Source organism: Bison bison, unplaced genomic scaffold, assembly GCF_000754665.1.
Source record: "Bison bison bison isolate TAMUID 2011002044 unplaced genomic scaffold, Bison_UMD1.0 scf7180017864134, whole genome shotgun sequence".
NCBI lineage: Eukaryota > Metazoa > Chordata > Mammalia > Artiodactyla > Bovidae > Bison > Bison bison.
The window spans coordinates 9,128,698-9,145,174 of record NW_011494706.1 but is presented as its reverse complement, the minus strand read 5'-3'; the positions used below and the strand labels follow the sequence as shown (position 1 = coordinate 9,145,174).

The following is a 16,477-nucleotide window of genomic DNA, read 5'->3' as shown; positions in this document are numbered from 1 at the left end:
TGCTACTGCTTTCTATCTATTGAATGGTGGAGCTTAGAATTCAGGCCTTCTTCAAAAGCAACAACCCAGCAGGGAAACGCTGTGGGTTTGGGAGGGTAATGGACTTCGATCGAGACCAGTGGACAAAGCGTAGGTGGTGACCATGGCGGGCCAGCGTTGCATGACAAACATTCTGCATTCTGGCTGGAACATTAGTGGTACTAAAATTCTGTGAATTTTGCTGGAGTCCAAGGCTCTGAAAGAGCTGCCTCGGAAGGGACTGCTGGGATGGCTCATGGTCCGTGAGTGGGTCCGCAGGTCCAAATAAGTACCTGATGCCTACCACAGTCCCTCTGGCCAGCAACTGGTGGCACCCAGGTCCGAGGAGCTATGTGCTGCCTGCGGTCGTGGAGCCAAATCCTCCTGCCAGTTTTTATCTCTCTCTTTCTCATCCAACTGTTTATCAGCTTCTCAGAAAATAGCTTTCCCCAAATCTCCAGATACAAGAACAAGCACAGACCAAAAGCTATGGATGATGGTAGGTAAGCCGTCCTGAGCCCAGAGGCTTCACGTGTGCCATGGCTTTTATATTTCAGCCTTCCTGGAAGGCTGAAATTTACATCTCTAAAGTTGCCTTTGGGTGTTGACGGTGTTGACTAAAAAGATGCACAACCTGTGAGATACTAATGAAGTTTTTGAGGGGCAAAATAAGGACTGCAGCCTGGGAGACAGCACCTCAGATAGCTCCGAGAGACCACTCCAAAGAGGCAGTGGGGGAAGGTCAATATATGAGGTTTTGGTGAAGGGGGAGCTCAGTGCAATCAAATGCTTTCTTTACAAGAGGTTTTCTGCTAGTCACCAGGAGCTGATGTCACCATGAAGGGATTTAGTGATTTTTCTATATATGAAGAGATGTAAGGATTGGGATTATGAAATCAGTTTGTGAAAATGTCTAACTATCTAAAAACCTGTCCCACCAGATTCCTTGGAGCACAGAGTGCCTCACTCCACCCTGAACTCCTTCAGCGGGTGTTGAAGGTCAACAGCCGCAGCACAGGGTTCAGTCTCCTCAGAGGCAGACGGCAAATGCCCTTGGCAAGTGCCAGTTTGTAGTTGACAATGGGAAGACATTTTTAAAAGATCTTCACGTTTTTGGTGAAATCCAGTTAAACTGGGGTCTTCCCAGGTGGCTCTGGTAAATGGTAAAGAATCCACCTGTAATGCAGGAGACAATTCTTGGGTTGGGAAGATTGGGAAGATTCCCTAGAGTAGAAAATTGGAATCTACTCCAGTATTCTTGCCTGGAGAATCCCCATGGACAGAGGAGCCTGGAGGGCTGCAGTCCACGGGGTCGCAGAGTCAGACAAGACTAAGCACGCACACAGTCTTTTTTTAGTGTTTTAAGGTCTTAACTAATAAATTCTTAGTTTGGGTCTTGTCAAGTCATTACTTTGGTTTAGAGACTTCCCTTGGTTCCCCTCCCCAACAGAAGAAATGTTGAAATGTTAAAAGCCTTACTGAGTTAAATTTACAAACCTGGAGATGAAGTTTCCAGTATCCTAAACTGGAAATGTATAGATAGAATAAGGACAGGATTTGAACTACTTGGAAAATGCCCTGTAAAAGCCAAGGTTGCCATTTTTATGAAGACTGAGACAGAATAATTACTGCTTTCTGGTTTTCAGAGCCAAAAAGATAGTATCTATAACCAAGTTTGTCTTCCTTCCTAAAACCGAACCGAAAACTCTTAGCTTTGCCCTGAAGTGAGAAGTTCCTTTGAGAGGGTGGAGGGTGGGGGCGGCTGAACCGGAAGACCTGGCTTGCTTCCTTGGGTTTCATCTCTCCTGTACACAGAGTCGGACCCGACTGAAGTGACTCAGCATGCATGTACATGTTTCTCACTTAACCTCGCAATCATTCCTATACATACTTTAAGCGAAACAATGTTCTCTTACCACACCTGCCACATTCTCCCCACAAAGAGTGCCTAAAAACATAGGCTGAACGTAGAAACAAATCTTTCCCTTTGTCCCCTAGCAAATTGGAGTCATACTAGAATTTTTTAGAAAACCATGTTAAAATACTGAGGAAGAACAAAAAGGGAGGAAACAAAAATAAATCAAGAATCATAGATGACAGCCATGAAATTAAAAGCATGCTCCTTGGAAGAAAAGCTATGACGAACCTAGACAGCATATTAAGAAGCAGCGACATTACTTTGCCAACAAAGGTCTGTCTAGTCAAAGCTATGGGTTTTTCCAGTAGTCATGTATGGATGTGAGAGTTGGACTATAAAGAAAGCTGAACACTGAAGAATTGATGCTTTTGAACTGTGTTGGAGAAGACTCAAGGAGATCAGTCCTGGGTATTCACTGGAAGGGCTGATGCTGAAGCTGAAGCTCCAATAAATACATTGGTCACCTGATGTGAAGAGCTGACTCAATTAGAAAAGACCCTGATGCTGGGAAAGCTTGAAGGCAGGAGGAGAAGGGGATAACAGAAGATGAGATGGTTGCATGGCATCACCAACTCAACAGACAGGAGTTGGAACAAGCTCCAGGAGATGGTGAAGGACAGGGAAATCTGGCGTGCTGCAGTCCACAGGGTCACAAATAGTTGGATATAACTGAGTGACTTAACAACAAATAGATGACAGTCTTGTCTTCTAGCCAGCTTGGTTCTGGGGCTGACCAATCTTGGTCAGTGTTTCTAAGAAAACAACTTCCCTTTTGGAGGAGGACCTGGTTCAGACTATTTCTGAGCCTCTCCTGAGTGTTGGCTTCTTAGCGTGGGGTAATTTCCCCTTTGAGCACATTCAACCTTCCCCTTTTATAAGCATATGGTTTCTTAGACATGATACTTTCACTTCCAAAACCTCTTCTAACCTCTCACAGGAGATTTCCACCCCCATCATTTCTAACACTCCGAGTGATAGACCTTCCCACAGGTACCCACAGCACTCTGTGAATGATCCCACATCAAGTGAGATCTCCTACTAAGTGGGTTACTTTGATCTCCAGAGCTTTTAACCCTGATGTTCACTTACATTTGAGAGTTTAATAAGCAATATCTGAAGAAGTTCTAGTTTGCTCTTGGTACTTTGGATTAAGAATCTTCTTCTCTATTACCTAATGAGTGAACAAAAATACTAAACTCTAGAGAAGTTCTCTTACTGGGAGCAGTCAGACAACAAAGGGGAAGCATGGAAAGAAATAGAAGACTCTGGATCAGAACAGAACAGCACAGCATGGCAACACTCCAAATGCCACCATCACCCCTTAGAAATGACCCAGTCACTAAATTCCAAAAATGTTCATTAGTACTCCCAGATCTAGAGAGATGCAAACTGATTGGGTGTCCTATTTTTCACCCTGTTCTGAAGAACAGAGAAATAGTTACAGAGAAGAAATAAGGAAAACAGAGAAGTTGAACAATGGATCTGACTCTGATGGAAACACAAGTTCCTGGGCTACACACTGGATTTAGGGAGCAGATCTACAATTCAAAGATATCCCCTGTTTGGAAATGAGCAATTTTAGCAATTAGCTAGAGTGAACCCTGCAGTGGAAAAAAGACAAAAGCTCAGAAGAGAGTACAGAGTCCAGATACCATAACAAAGTCTGGTGGCACAGGCTCATGTGAGTTCTCTCCCTTTGTCAAATGCTCAGAACGGCCAAGTGAGAAGAATGTGCTGTTGTGTGTGTGCTCAGCCATTCAGTTGTGTCTAACTCTTGGCAGCCCCATGGACAATAGTCCACCAGGCTCCTCTGTCCCTGGAATTTTTCAGGCAAGAATACTGAAATGGGTTGCCATTTCCTACTCCAGGGGTTCTTCCTGACCCTGGAATCAAACCTGCATCTCTTGCATCTCCTGCATTTGCAGGTGGACTCTTTACCAGTAGTGCCACCATAAAATATGGTACAACTAGTTTGTCAGAAGAAAATTTTCAAGGACAGTGGTAAGGTGGCCAAGATGTCACTTATACTATGTCAGCACACATGGAAGTTCTGAAAGAAGCTGTCAAAGCATTAGTAAGGTGAAAATGGACAATATAGAACCTAAGCAAACACTGCACAGCTAACAGTAAATAGTGAAGGAGCACATGGTCACATGGGCTTCCCAGGTGGCTCAACGGCAAAGAACCCGCCTACCATGCAGGAGATGTGGGTTTGAGTCCTCGATTGGGAAGATCCCCTGGAAGAGGAAATGGCAACTTGTTCTCTAGTATTCTTGCCTGGAAAATTCCATGGGCAGAGGAGCATGGTGGGGTACAGTCCATGAGGTTGCAAACAGACACAACTGAGTGACTGAGCACACACGTATGGTCACATGCAGAAAAACAGATAAACTGTCCTAGAAGAAAGCATAACTCAAGGAACAGATGACAATCTCCCCCACAAGGGCTGAGCTAGGAAACCACCAAAGGAGAAACAGATCTCAAAGTCAGAATGAGATGAAAAGTCAGGTCTCTCCAAGAAAATAAAATGAAGGCTACATATTTGAAAATGAGGCAAGGCTTGCAGGTTTTCTCTTTATTTCTGTAGTATATATTTGTTTATTTCTGCTAATGGTGAACGCACCAAGAATATCTGTCATGCAGACTCTACATATACTTATTATATTGGATTCTGGTAGCTGCCTCCTTCCTCTGCCCTCTAGCATAGCATGTACTGATATCTGGGGTGAGCTGGGTCTTTGCTGTCTTCCTCCTGGTAGATTTCTCAATCTTTTCTATCACCTGGGTACCTGACTCCTATGTTATAACCTATTTTATATATAGTCAGAGTGACTTCTGTCACTCTACAGACCCTCTCTGAGAAAGGTGTGCCCAGGGATATTGTTCAGTAAAATGAAAATGAACTAAGGGGAAATGTGGGATTCAAAAAAGAGTAGTAAGCAAAGAAACCAGTGAAACAGAATTAATTATAAATGATTGATTGCAAGTTGATAGCAATGTAAATGCACTGATAGTCTAATAATAATTGATAACTAATAATTATTAAAATTCCAGATGACTTCTTCCTGGGGAGTGGTGTGGGAAGGGAAAGGAAGAAAGTTAAAGCACATTAAGATCCTTGTATAGGTGGAGAATGTAGATCTTGATGAATCAATGAGAGAAAGAAGAATATAAAACATATCTCAAAAAATTTTAAGGAAACAGAAACAGGTGCGACTGCAGGGTGTGACTAGAGGAAATAAAGGAACAAACAATAAATTGATGAAATAACATATACACTGCAAATGCTAATGAAAAATAAAGCAAGTATAGCAACATAGTTAGATAAAACAGAATTTAAATAAAAAACATTTAAGGAGAATAATAAGCAATATTCCATACTGACATACAGCTCAACACATGGAGATGACATATTATGAATCTTTATTCACCTAACAATATAATTTTGAAATATAAACTATGAAATAGAACTGCTTTCTAGCCAAAGCTTATAGAAACTTTAAGAAGCACTTAACAAATTAAAAACCCCATGGACTCAATTTACATGCCTATATAAGAAATCAATGAAATAAATAAAATATAAAGAGGTAGTCTAGAGAATAGTAATATATGAAATCTTGTTATCCATTGCCTAAATTTTTCTCTTACCTGTTTATCAAAAAATTTTGATTCCAAAAATATTTTTACTCATCCTAGATAAACTTGTCAGATTCAGTTGTTCAATTTTTCAGTTATTAATTATTTGCAATGCCAATCAAAAAGAAAGTTTTTGCTTTGATATGGAGTATAATATATTTTGATGCCTGGCATCTCTAGGTATTTGAAATTGTGATCCCTCATAGAAGAAGAGAAGATCAAGGATGGAACTTTATGGAATAGCAACATTTTAGGCATAATTAAAGCAAATGGAACCAGCCAAAAAACTCAACAAGAATGGCCAGAAACATTCCAAGAGAACTAGGAGAGAGTGATGCTGCAGGTATTAGGAAAATGTATTCAGGAGGACGGAAGTGACTAGATAGAAAACAAATACACACAAAAATCAGTCTTTAGAGTACAGGGAGAATCTGGCCCTGAGAATGCTGTGGAAATAGCTGGTGTCTCTTTCTTCAGGCACAGAGGAAAAGAAGGAAAGAACTCATTGCTTCATGTAGCTGATGGTCATGTAGGTCAGCTGCCCTTCATTGGTTTTTTCAGTAATAGGAAGAAAAACTACAAGAAGGACTACTGGTTAGTTCTACAAATACTTAGTCTAAATCTCTAAGATGGACCCAGATCAGCTCATTCCCTGACCTGAAGTGCAGGCTGCAGAGAAAGGAATGAGGCCATAAGGAGCAAATAGATTTGGAAAACGATGGAAAAGTCATGAAAAGTAAAGGTCTGAGTCATGCCAAAATGCAAACAAGAGGAAAGGAGAGAAGATTCTAGTCTCTGACTAGATTTAAGATTTTTAAGTATTTAAAAATTTAAGATTTAATGGTTGCAGTCCTCTGTAATGATGGCAAAATTCAGATTTAGATCATGGTGATAATTTGTTTAAAATAAGATGAAGCATCAGAATTTCTCTGGATGGTGGAATTTCAGCTGACTTTTGATTTTTATGTATCCTTATTTCTTATATTGAATATGTATCACTTTTATAATTACACAAAGATAAAAATGCTATTTAAAATTTTGAAGAGTTGGAGACCCCTAACCTTCAAGTTCCAATCTGTAAATCATGGAAGGAGGCTTCTGATTGGTCTGACTTTGTCAGATTCCTTCTCCCTGGATCGGTGAGTGTGGTATGGGATTAGTCCAATTTGCTTCAGAGGCGTAGCCTTCGATGTCTGGTGGGACCAGGGAGTTAGTGTAGGAGAGGGAGGTTATTTTTTAGAACTTTACTTGTCTCATCAAAGTTGGATGATGCTATCTCATTTTTTTCTGAGTTTAAGAGGAGAAAGTAAGAAGGAGTTAGGGTTTAAATAGTATCAATGAGAAAGTGTCTAGACATGAAAATAATAAAGAAAAATGCTCCAGGTATGGATACATTTGCCATGAAACAGGAATGACTTAACAAAATGCATTTTATCTAAAATCAAGCAATAAAAATATTTATGTTTTTGTATTTAATTTTTTTTTCAGAATGTACTGCAGAGAATGATTGTCAATCATGTATAAACAGAAAGAAAGTAAGTTAACTTTTATATGAAGAAATTGTCTTGGGAGTATTATAAAGTCATGTAATTTACAGTTGTAGTCTAAAAGGTATGCCAAACTTCATTTTACACAGTTCTTTAATAATAGGAATGACTGGTCACAGTTATGAAGATGTATTTCTGCATTTCACACCATTCCTTGAGAACCTAGAAATAAAGGAAAAACTTAGTGTGAACATGTACTTCCTTCTAGAAAATTATACTTCAAAAACAAAATAATTTTTCGTTTGAAAAAATTATAATTCAATTTTTATTATTATTTTAAAATATAAATTTATTTATCTTAATTGGAAGCTAATTACTTTACAATACTGTAGCGGTTTTGCCATACATTGACATGACTCCGCCACGGGAGACATGTGTTCCCCATCCTGAACCCCCCTCCCACCTCCCTCCCTATCCCATCCCTCAGAGTCATCCCAGTGCACCAGCCCCAAGCATCCTGTATCATGCATCGGCCTGGACTGGCGGTCTGTTTCACTTATGATAATATACATGTTTCAATGCCATTCTCCCAAATCATCCCACCCTCGCCCTCTCCCACAGAGTATAATTCAATTTTTAAAAAGAAAAGAAAAAACACATTCTTTAGTCTGGTTCAAAGTCCATCTCCACTTGAGAAAAGTTTGCCTTTCCCAATAATTCCACAAAATCCCACGATGACAAATCTCACTCCCACCACTGTGGAAGCCTTTTCTTTTGTATACATAACTTTACTGGTTTGTCTTGGGCTGTGCTGGGCCTCCGTTGCTGCTTGGGCTTCTCTTTGGTTGTGGAGCGCACGGGCTACGGTCTCGTGGTGGCGCTCAGGCTTCACCCTATGCTGGCTTCTCCTGTTGTGGAGCACAAGCTCCAGGGCATTGGGGCTCTCAGCGGTTGTGGCACATGGGCTCTGCAGAGCCCTTGACGCTGTGAGCTCTAGGCTCCCGGGCTCAGCACTTGTGGTGCAGGGGCTTAGTTGCTCTCAGGCATGTGGGATCTTCCTGGATCAGAGATTGAACCTGTGTTTCCTGCACAGGCAGGCAAATTCTTTACTACTGAACCACCAGGGAAGCCTGAAACTTGTTCTTTTTTTTATTATTATTAATATTAATTGGAGGCTAATTACCTTACAATAGTGTAGTGGTTTTTGCCAAACATCAACATGAATCAGCCACGGACTCACTTGTGTTCCCTATCCAGAATCCCCTTCCCACCTCCCTCCCCATCCCATCCTCTAGGGTCATCCCAGTGCACCAGCCCTGAGTACCCTGTCTCAATGCATAGAACCTGCACCGGTGATCCGCCTCACATGTGATAATATACACGTTTCAACGCTACCCTCTCAAATCATCCCACCCTCGCCCTCTCCTACAGAGTCCAAAAGACTGTTCTTTACATCTGTGTGTCTTTTGCTGTCGTGATCCGCCTCACATATGATAATATACACGTTTCAACGCTACCCTCTCAAATCATCCCACCCTCACCCTCTCCTACAGAGTCCAAAAGACTGTTCTTTACATCTGTGTGTCTTTTGCTGTCTCGCATATAGGGTCATCGTTGCCATCTTTTAAATAACATATATATGTGTTAGTATACTGTATTGGTGTTTTTCTTTCTGGCTTATTTCACTCTGTATAATAAGCTCCAGTTCCATCCACCTCATCAGAACTGATTCAAATGCATTCTTTTTAATGGCTGAGTAATACTCCATTGTGTATATGTACCACAGCTTTCTTATCCATTTGTCTGCTGATGGACATCTAGGTTGCTTCCATGTCCTGGCTATTGTAAATAGTGCTGCGATGAACATTGGGGTACACGTGTCTCTTTCAATTCTGGTTTCCTCAGTGTGTATGCCCAGCAGTGGGATTGCTGGCAGTTCTATTTCCAGTTTTTTAAGGAATCTCCACACTGTTCTCCATAGTGGCTGTACTAGTTTGCATTCCCACCAACAGTGTAAGAGGGTTCCCTTTTCTCTGCACCCTCTCCAGCATTTATTGCTGAAACCTGTTCTTTATTCTACCATAGCTTCTGTGTCTAAAGCCCTCCATTCCTATATAGATTTTTACCTATTCTTCAAAACTCAGACAAACTCTTCCTATTTTCTGAAAGAAATCTTATATAGTTAATCAACTAGGAGTGACTACTTTCTCTTATGAACTGCTATCACATTTATTATCTGTTCCACTCCTTTCAAAATTATATTTTTCCACTTAGAGACATTTTTTTTTTTAAATAGAGTGGACATATTGTATCTGCTAGTTAAAATTTCAGCCTCTAGAAAACAATACTTTAGGGCTTCCTTGCCAGCCCCCAGTGGTAAAGAATCTGCCTGCCTATGCAGGAGACACCCAGATTCAATCCCTGATGCGGGAAGATCCCACATGCCACGGAGCAACTAACCCTGCACCACAACTATTGAGCCTGTGCTCTAGAGCCTAGGAGCCACAATTACTGAGCCCACACGCCCCCAGAGACTGTGAAAAGTCACCACAATGAGAAACCTGAGCACTGCGACTGGAGTAGCTCCCATTCGCCAAAACCAGAGAAAAGCCTATGCAGCAATAAAGACCCAGTACAGTCAAAAGTAAATAAATGAATAAAATTATAGAAAACAATGCTATTTATATCAGTGTAATCTAACCTCTATTATCTCTAACGCTTGGCCTTAAATAATTAGTAAATACTCTTTATCCTCTCTATGTCCACTACTATAAAATCCCTCTTTGCACAATAAGTACCTTCCTCCTCTCTGCATTTTTTCCCATCCTAATGATATTATCCATCAGTCTAAAGTCTGTTAGCTGACTTCTCACTTGTCACTCTCTGAAGGGTCTCTGGTTGGCATGGCTTTGTGTTTATACAGGTCATCTTCCTTAGCTACAGGGAAAAAAAAATCCTGTAATTTGTCCTAAATTATGCATTAGTAATTTAGAGAGGTTGAATATATTCTACAGTTCTTCTGGGTAATTTGAAGTTCTGCTCTTTGAAGACTTTTTAGCCTCAGTTAAGGAATTAGATCTTTTTGTGATAAGTGACCCAGCTCAAACTAATTTAATCAAAAGAGAATATATTGACTCACAAAACTGGTAAGTCCAGGGTGGCCTTGACTTTACACACAGCTGAGTCTAAAAGGCTGTTATTCACATTTCCTCTCTTTCTTTTTATCCCCCAGCTCTGCCTCCCTCTGGATGTACTCAGTCGCTTCAGTCATGTCTGACTCTGCCATGCTATGGACTGTAGCCCGCCAGGGTCTCTGTCCATGGGAGTCTCCAGGCAAGAATACTGGTTTGGGTTGCCATGCCCTCCTCCAGGGGATCTTCCCAACCCAGGAATCGAACCCAAGTCTCCTGTGTCTCCTGTACTGCAGGCGGATTCTTTACCGCTGAGCCACTGACCTCATTGTGTTCTATGGTGAATGAACATTCCAGAGAGCCGGGGAAGAGGCAGGCTCTTAGCAGATCTCTCCCAATGTCTATACAATTCCCCGGAAGATTCTGATCGACCCTACTTGTCTCTCCTGTCCGGTTCAGCACTAGTTACTGGGCCAGAGGAACCAGCTGCTCTGGGTACCATCACCCGCATCCGGTGATTCCAGTAGGAAGAAAGTGGTGGAGCGAAGCTGGCTGATTGCTGTAGCACCCCAGAAAGTTGGGGAAGAGCTCCACAAAGGAAAGAGGGTACGGTTAGCAGAGGAAGCAGGGTGGTGAAGAAGTCTAGGCAGACAGGAAACAGAAACTACCTTAGGCGCCTGTTTCATCCTTTGACCTTTAGGAGGCACATATTCTATCTTCCTCATCCCTACATTTTAAAAAATGCTCCTGGCAAAATAATGCATCTAGCCTTCAAGTAAAATTGGAATTATTCAGAATCATTGTCAGTTATTGCCTCCCACTCCCACCCAGCTGTAACTTTGGAATCTCAGGGAAATGTGCAGATATTCGTGGAATTTCCCTGACCAGGCAGTAAGCTATTGATCACCCAGTCTGGCTGCCACCCGCCCCGCCACCCCCGACCCCCCGGCTCAACCTGCAAAGCAGCTCCCTCTTCCACTGTTCCCTAAGCTCCTATCAAAGAGAGGGGCAGGGGAGAAAGTCTCTTCTGGGGGCTGCACTGCCTTAGAAGCTCACATGCTGTGAACCTGGTGTCCGGGGCCAGGGCACCAGCCTGGTGCTGAGTGACCACAAGCTCCTCTCTGACAGGTTCAGGTTTTTCCTGGCAACTCATCTCCCATAAAACCCTGCTAGAGCTGCCCTGATGGTCCAGCATTTAAGACTCTGCCTGACAATGCAGGAGACATGGGTTCGATCCCTGGTCCAGGAAGATCCCACATGCCGCAGAGGAAATAAGCCCCTGTGCTACAACTGCTGGGTTGCCCTGGAACCCGTTGACCACAACCAGAGAAGCCACCAGAATAGAAACCTGTGCAGCATGATGAAGACGCAGCTCAGCCCAAACAAAACAAAAACCCTGCTAGATGGCATGAACTTAGAAACTTCAAGATCTAATGACCAAGGCCTGAAGTCTCCACAGTGTAATCTTTGATTCTAGCCCTTGACCTTGAAGTTCCAGTCTTTAAGCAAAAGTCCAAGAGGACAGGACCCATTTAGCCTAAATGATTTCAATCTGAAACTTACCTTCACTTGACCTTTGATCTTGGCTAACACGAAATGAAAGCTGACCTGTGATGTATCTCTTGTTCTCAGGAAGTGTCTGAAAAGTGTTCGTTGTTCAGTTGTGTCCTACTCTTTGGGAGTCCATGGAGTGTAGCCCTCCAGGCGCCTCTGTCCATGGAATTTCCCAGGCAAGAATACTGGAGTGGGTTGCCATCTAAGGAGTGACTTTTTACATTGGAATGTATATCCTGCTGGTCTCAGGATATCCAGCAGGAGGAGATTGGGAGGGGTCTGGGAGCAGTCTCATAGGATTGTTTACCAGCATAGAATCAGATTGGTTGCGTTAGAACCTACGCTTCCCTATTTACTAGATGTGTGACTTCATGTGAGTTGCTGGACTGCTCTGTGCCACCTTCTGCTCCTCTATAAAGTGGACATAACAGTCCATAGCTTATAGGGTTGTCGTGAGTGTGAAGTGACTTAATACATATACAGGGCTCAGAATAGTGCCTGTCACGTGGTAAGCCTTATTTAAGTGACAGCCATTTTTACCACTCTGCTGTCCTTATCTTTTTTTTTCTTTTTATTCTTCTAGATTCTGATCTTATCTCCCATCAGTGCTTGCCACCGTTATACCTTGCTTTTACTTACTTCAACAAGGGACTTAGAATTCAGCTTTCCTATTTACGAATGATCATCAACCACCAGAGAACAAAAAGGGGAAGGGGCCAAGGCAAGGCTGGTTGACAGCACCTCCAGGCCCATGTATAGTAGAAGAGGAATCCCCAGAGGAAAGTGAGAGTGCTGCAGACAAGGGGAATAGGAAAGAGTGTTCGAGAAAGGGGCCAAAAAGCAACCTATCTACTGAAATCCTTATTAATGCTCTGTGAAGTAATGTGTTAGTTCACTAGGGCTTCCCACGTGGCTCAGTGGTAAAAATTCATGTGCCAATCAATGCAAGAGATGCAAGAGACTCAGGTTTGATCTGTGGGTTGGGAAGATGCCCTGGAGGAGGAAATGGCATTCCAGTATTCTTGCTTGGAGAATCCCATGGACAGAGGAGCCTGGTGGGCTACAGTTCATGGGGTCGAAAGGAGTCAGACGTGACTGAGTACACTCACACAATCTAACAACCACAGAGCCTGAGAAAGAATCCAGGAATATGTGATTCCTTGAGTGACTGCTGTTCAGCAAAATTATTAATATGAAGGAGTAAGGAACTCAGAGAAACTAAGGGACAAGAGCCAAGCTAAGATGTGATCTCGGCCAAAGCCTATACTTGGCCTGAACCCTGGGCAGCTCTGGGGCAAAAGGTTATATAGCAGATTGGTGCCTGCCTTGAGGCAAGCAAACCCATCACTCAGAACCCCGTGTACCTGTCAGTTGGCAACGCACAGTGGCTCAAGTGATGAGGAGTCCACCTGCCAATGCAGGAGATGCAGAAGACATGAGTTTGATCCCTGGGTCTGGAAGATCCCCTGGAGGAGAGCATGGCGACCCACTCCAGTATTCTTGCCTGGAGAATCCCATAGACAGAAAAGCCTGACAGGCTACAGTCCATGGGGTCACAAAGAGTTGGATGTGACTGAGCACGCCCATGCAACAACACAACATACCTGTCAGTTACTAATGGAGGTGGAAGTAACCTCAGAGGCAAGTTGGTACCTATCCATGAGGACAATGCAAGAAAAAGGGCAGCTTGAGCCACTGTCTGTCACCACACACTGCAGCTGGGTTTGTGTGTTTGGGCCTGGTAAAGCAGATCTGAGCAGACCACCAGCAGCATCAACTACAAATAATAATAATATGATGATGATGATGGCTGTTATAAATTGAATACTTATCAAACTAGTACCAGAAACTTACTGAGATTGTGATTATTATACTTTTTTTTTCCTTCCAAACAGTGTTTTTGGTGCAGTGAAGAAAAGGCTTGCAAAAAAATTTGTTTTCCAAATTCTGAGTGTCCTGTCAGTTGTTCATTTTGGTTAAACTGTCAAGGTGAGTTGTCCTTATTTGAATTTTTATGCACTTTTTAATAACAGACTTGCAAACACTACTGATTTGCTAAAGTTGAAAAATTATTATATTTACTTTATTAAAATACAGTAAATCTGTTCAGTTCTGTTTCCCCTCATTGCTTCCAGCCAGCTTCCAAATTACTGCTGCTAAGTCGCTTCAGTCGTGTCCGACTGTGCAGTCCCATAGACAGCAGCCCAGCAGGCTCCCCCGTCCCTGGGATTCTCCAGGCAAGAACATTGGAGTGGGTTGCCATTTCCTTCTCCAATGCATGAAAGTGAAAAGTGAAAGTGAAGTTGCTCAGTTGTGTCCGACCCTCAGCGACCCCATGGACTGCAGCCCACCAGGCTCCTCCATCCATGGGATTTTCCAGGCAGGAGTACTGGAGTGGGGTGCCATTGCCTTCTCTGTCAGCTTACCTTACCAATTGTTAAATACTTCAAATTTCATCCCTAAAATACTCCTATATACAATGACTATAACTCAGTGAAAGGAGGATTGTGTTCTTAAGTTGCTTTAGGAACTCCAGGAGTTTCTTATAAGCTAATCCTGGGGATGAGGACATACTGATCCCAGTGGTGTTATTATAATTTATATTTTCTCAGCTAATGTGTTTAATACTGAGAATTGCCAATCAAAAAGAATGATTCCCTAGAACTAAACTCATCTCAATCATCAAAGAATCTTTAAATTATATCTGTAATATTGTATTTTTTTAAATTAAAGTGAAAGATTACAAATTTTTCTCACAAACCCATGTTTTCTTCAGATACCATCAGGTAAATTGAATTCATAATTGTTTGTTGCAAAGAGCTGATATGAGTGAGTGACACTTTGTGTATTTAGTATGAATGGGGAACCCCTAGGCTCCTACTTCATCTTCTGCCCTCTGGTTTCATTTTTCAGGTACACCAGGCTGATAAGTTAAATAGTACTGAGAGGAGATAAAGTTTCTAAGTGCTGGAGATCTGATTTCCCAGCAAATGTTGCTTGTCTTTTTGATAAGGAACTCTTGAAACTCAAACAATAAACCATCCCCCACTACCCACTATTTGTATTTGTACAGAAATAGTAGCCTGAAGGATCTTTTTTTTTTTTTTTTTCTGTTGAGATATCGCCTGGGAATGAGTTTAGAGATAAAGGAAAAAAATAAGCTAGTGACCTAATGGTTTACCAATCTAGAGATGAAAGTACTGTCGGTCATTCAGTCGCGTCTGACTTTCTGACATGATGGACTGTAGCCTCCCAGCCTCCTCTGTCCGTGGAATTCTCCAGGCAAGAATACTGGAATGGGTTGCCATTCTCTTCTCCAGGGAGTCTTCCCAACCCCGGGATCAAACCAGGTGTCCTGCATTGCAGGCTGATTCTTTACTGTCTGAGCCACCAGGGAGATAAAGAACATTTTTTAGCAACCCAGATTATTTTCAGATGTTAGTGACGATTGCGTTAAAGATGGTTTTATTGGAGTGTATAATGTATGGTACTGTATAATTTTTAACAATGACCTGTGAATTTGTATTTAAGAATTAGACTGCGTGGTAGTAGAAATGATGAAACTGTGAGAAATTAACCTTCTATCGGCTTAAAATATAGTTCTTTTCATTCATTTCAGTTGACATGTTTGGATTCCTGATGCTTCTACTCCTTGCAATCATGGTTATAGCGTTCATTTGTCAATTCTGCATTTATCAATATTACCTACAGAGGTATGTTCATTTTATCCTTAGTAAGAAAACACTTTGGGATAATATCACTGAAGAGAATGAGCTAGTAATCAAGGAATGGTTTACCTTTTTCATGTAATAAAAATAATACATGTATCCATATGATAAGGGCACATCACTTTTTCGAAAAGTACAGAAAATTGTCAAATAAAAAGTTTAATTTTCCCACTCCCCACTCCACCTCTGACACCTCCTCTCCAAAAGCAATCCTTTTAGTGTGATTCTATTTGTGGTTCTTCTTTTGGTTAACTCCAAGTCTTTGAACAATATGGCTTTTTCTCTTTTTCATGATTTATTGACTTTAGATATTATCTATCTGCTCCCCATCATGAAAACTGAAAAATGTATCTTGCACGATCCATATTTCTTTTTGTTTTTCACTGTTACAGGATATTATTATTTTGCTATTTTAGAATTTTAACTATCCTTGTTACTACTAGCTGTTAAGATGCCTAATATTTCTTCTGTTGGCCATCTTTTTTACTTTGAGTAATCTACTTAGCCCTCTATTTCTCTACCTATCAATACTTTTCCTGTTAATTAAGATCAGAAAATCTGGAAACCTGTTTCCTTCTATTTGTCTTCTTCTCTCTCTAACTCCTAAATTCAGTAAGCTTTCTCACTCATTTGACTTTTTTCAGTGTATAGTATTTGCATTCTGTTCTGTAACTTTATTTATATCTTGAAATACTTACTCTATAATTTGAATCTAAATTTTTTTTAACTATTAAAAAGAATAAAACACATTGTGATTGTGCAAATAATGTTTAGGAAAGAACTAAAGTGGAAATATGCTATGTTATGCTAAGTCACTTCAGTTGTGTCTGACTCTGTGCGACCCCATGGACGGCAGCCCACCAGGCTTCCCCGTCCCTGGGATTCTCCAGGCAAGAACACTGGAGTGGGCAGACGCCTGCATGCGCCATTAGCAAGCGGGGGCTGGGCAGGGAGGCGCAGCGCGGGCTGCATCGCTTAGAGTAAGAATCTGGCCTGAATACCCTG

General features: G+C 41.7%; 1 long non-coding RNA gene across 1 annotated transcript in view; it reads left to right on the top strand.

The window, feature by feature from the left end:
- Positions 1 to 238: 238 nt before the first annotated feature.
- LOC104988473 overlaps positions 239 to 16,477 on the top strand; it is a 33,575-nt gene continuing 17,336 nt past the window's right edge. The window contains exons 1-4 of the long non-coding RNA XR_825243.1: positions 239 to 517; positions 7,061 to 7,107; positions 13,640 to 13,733; positions 15,364 to 15,457. This is a non-coding gene — a long non-coding RNA (uncharacterized LOC104988473). The remainder of the gene's footprint in view (positions 518 to 7,060; positions 7,108 to 13,639; positions 13,734 to 15,363; positions 15,458 to 16,477) is intronic.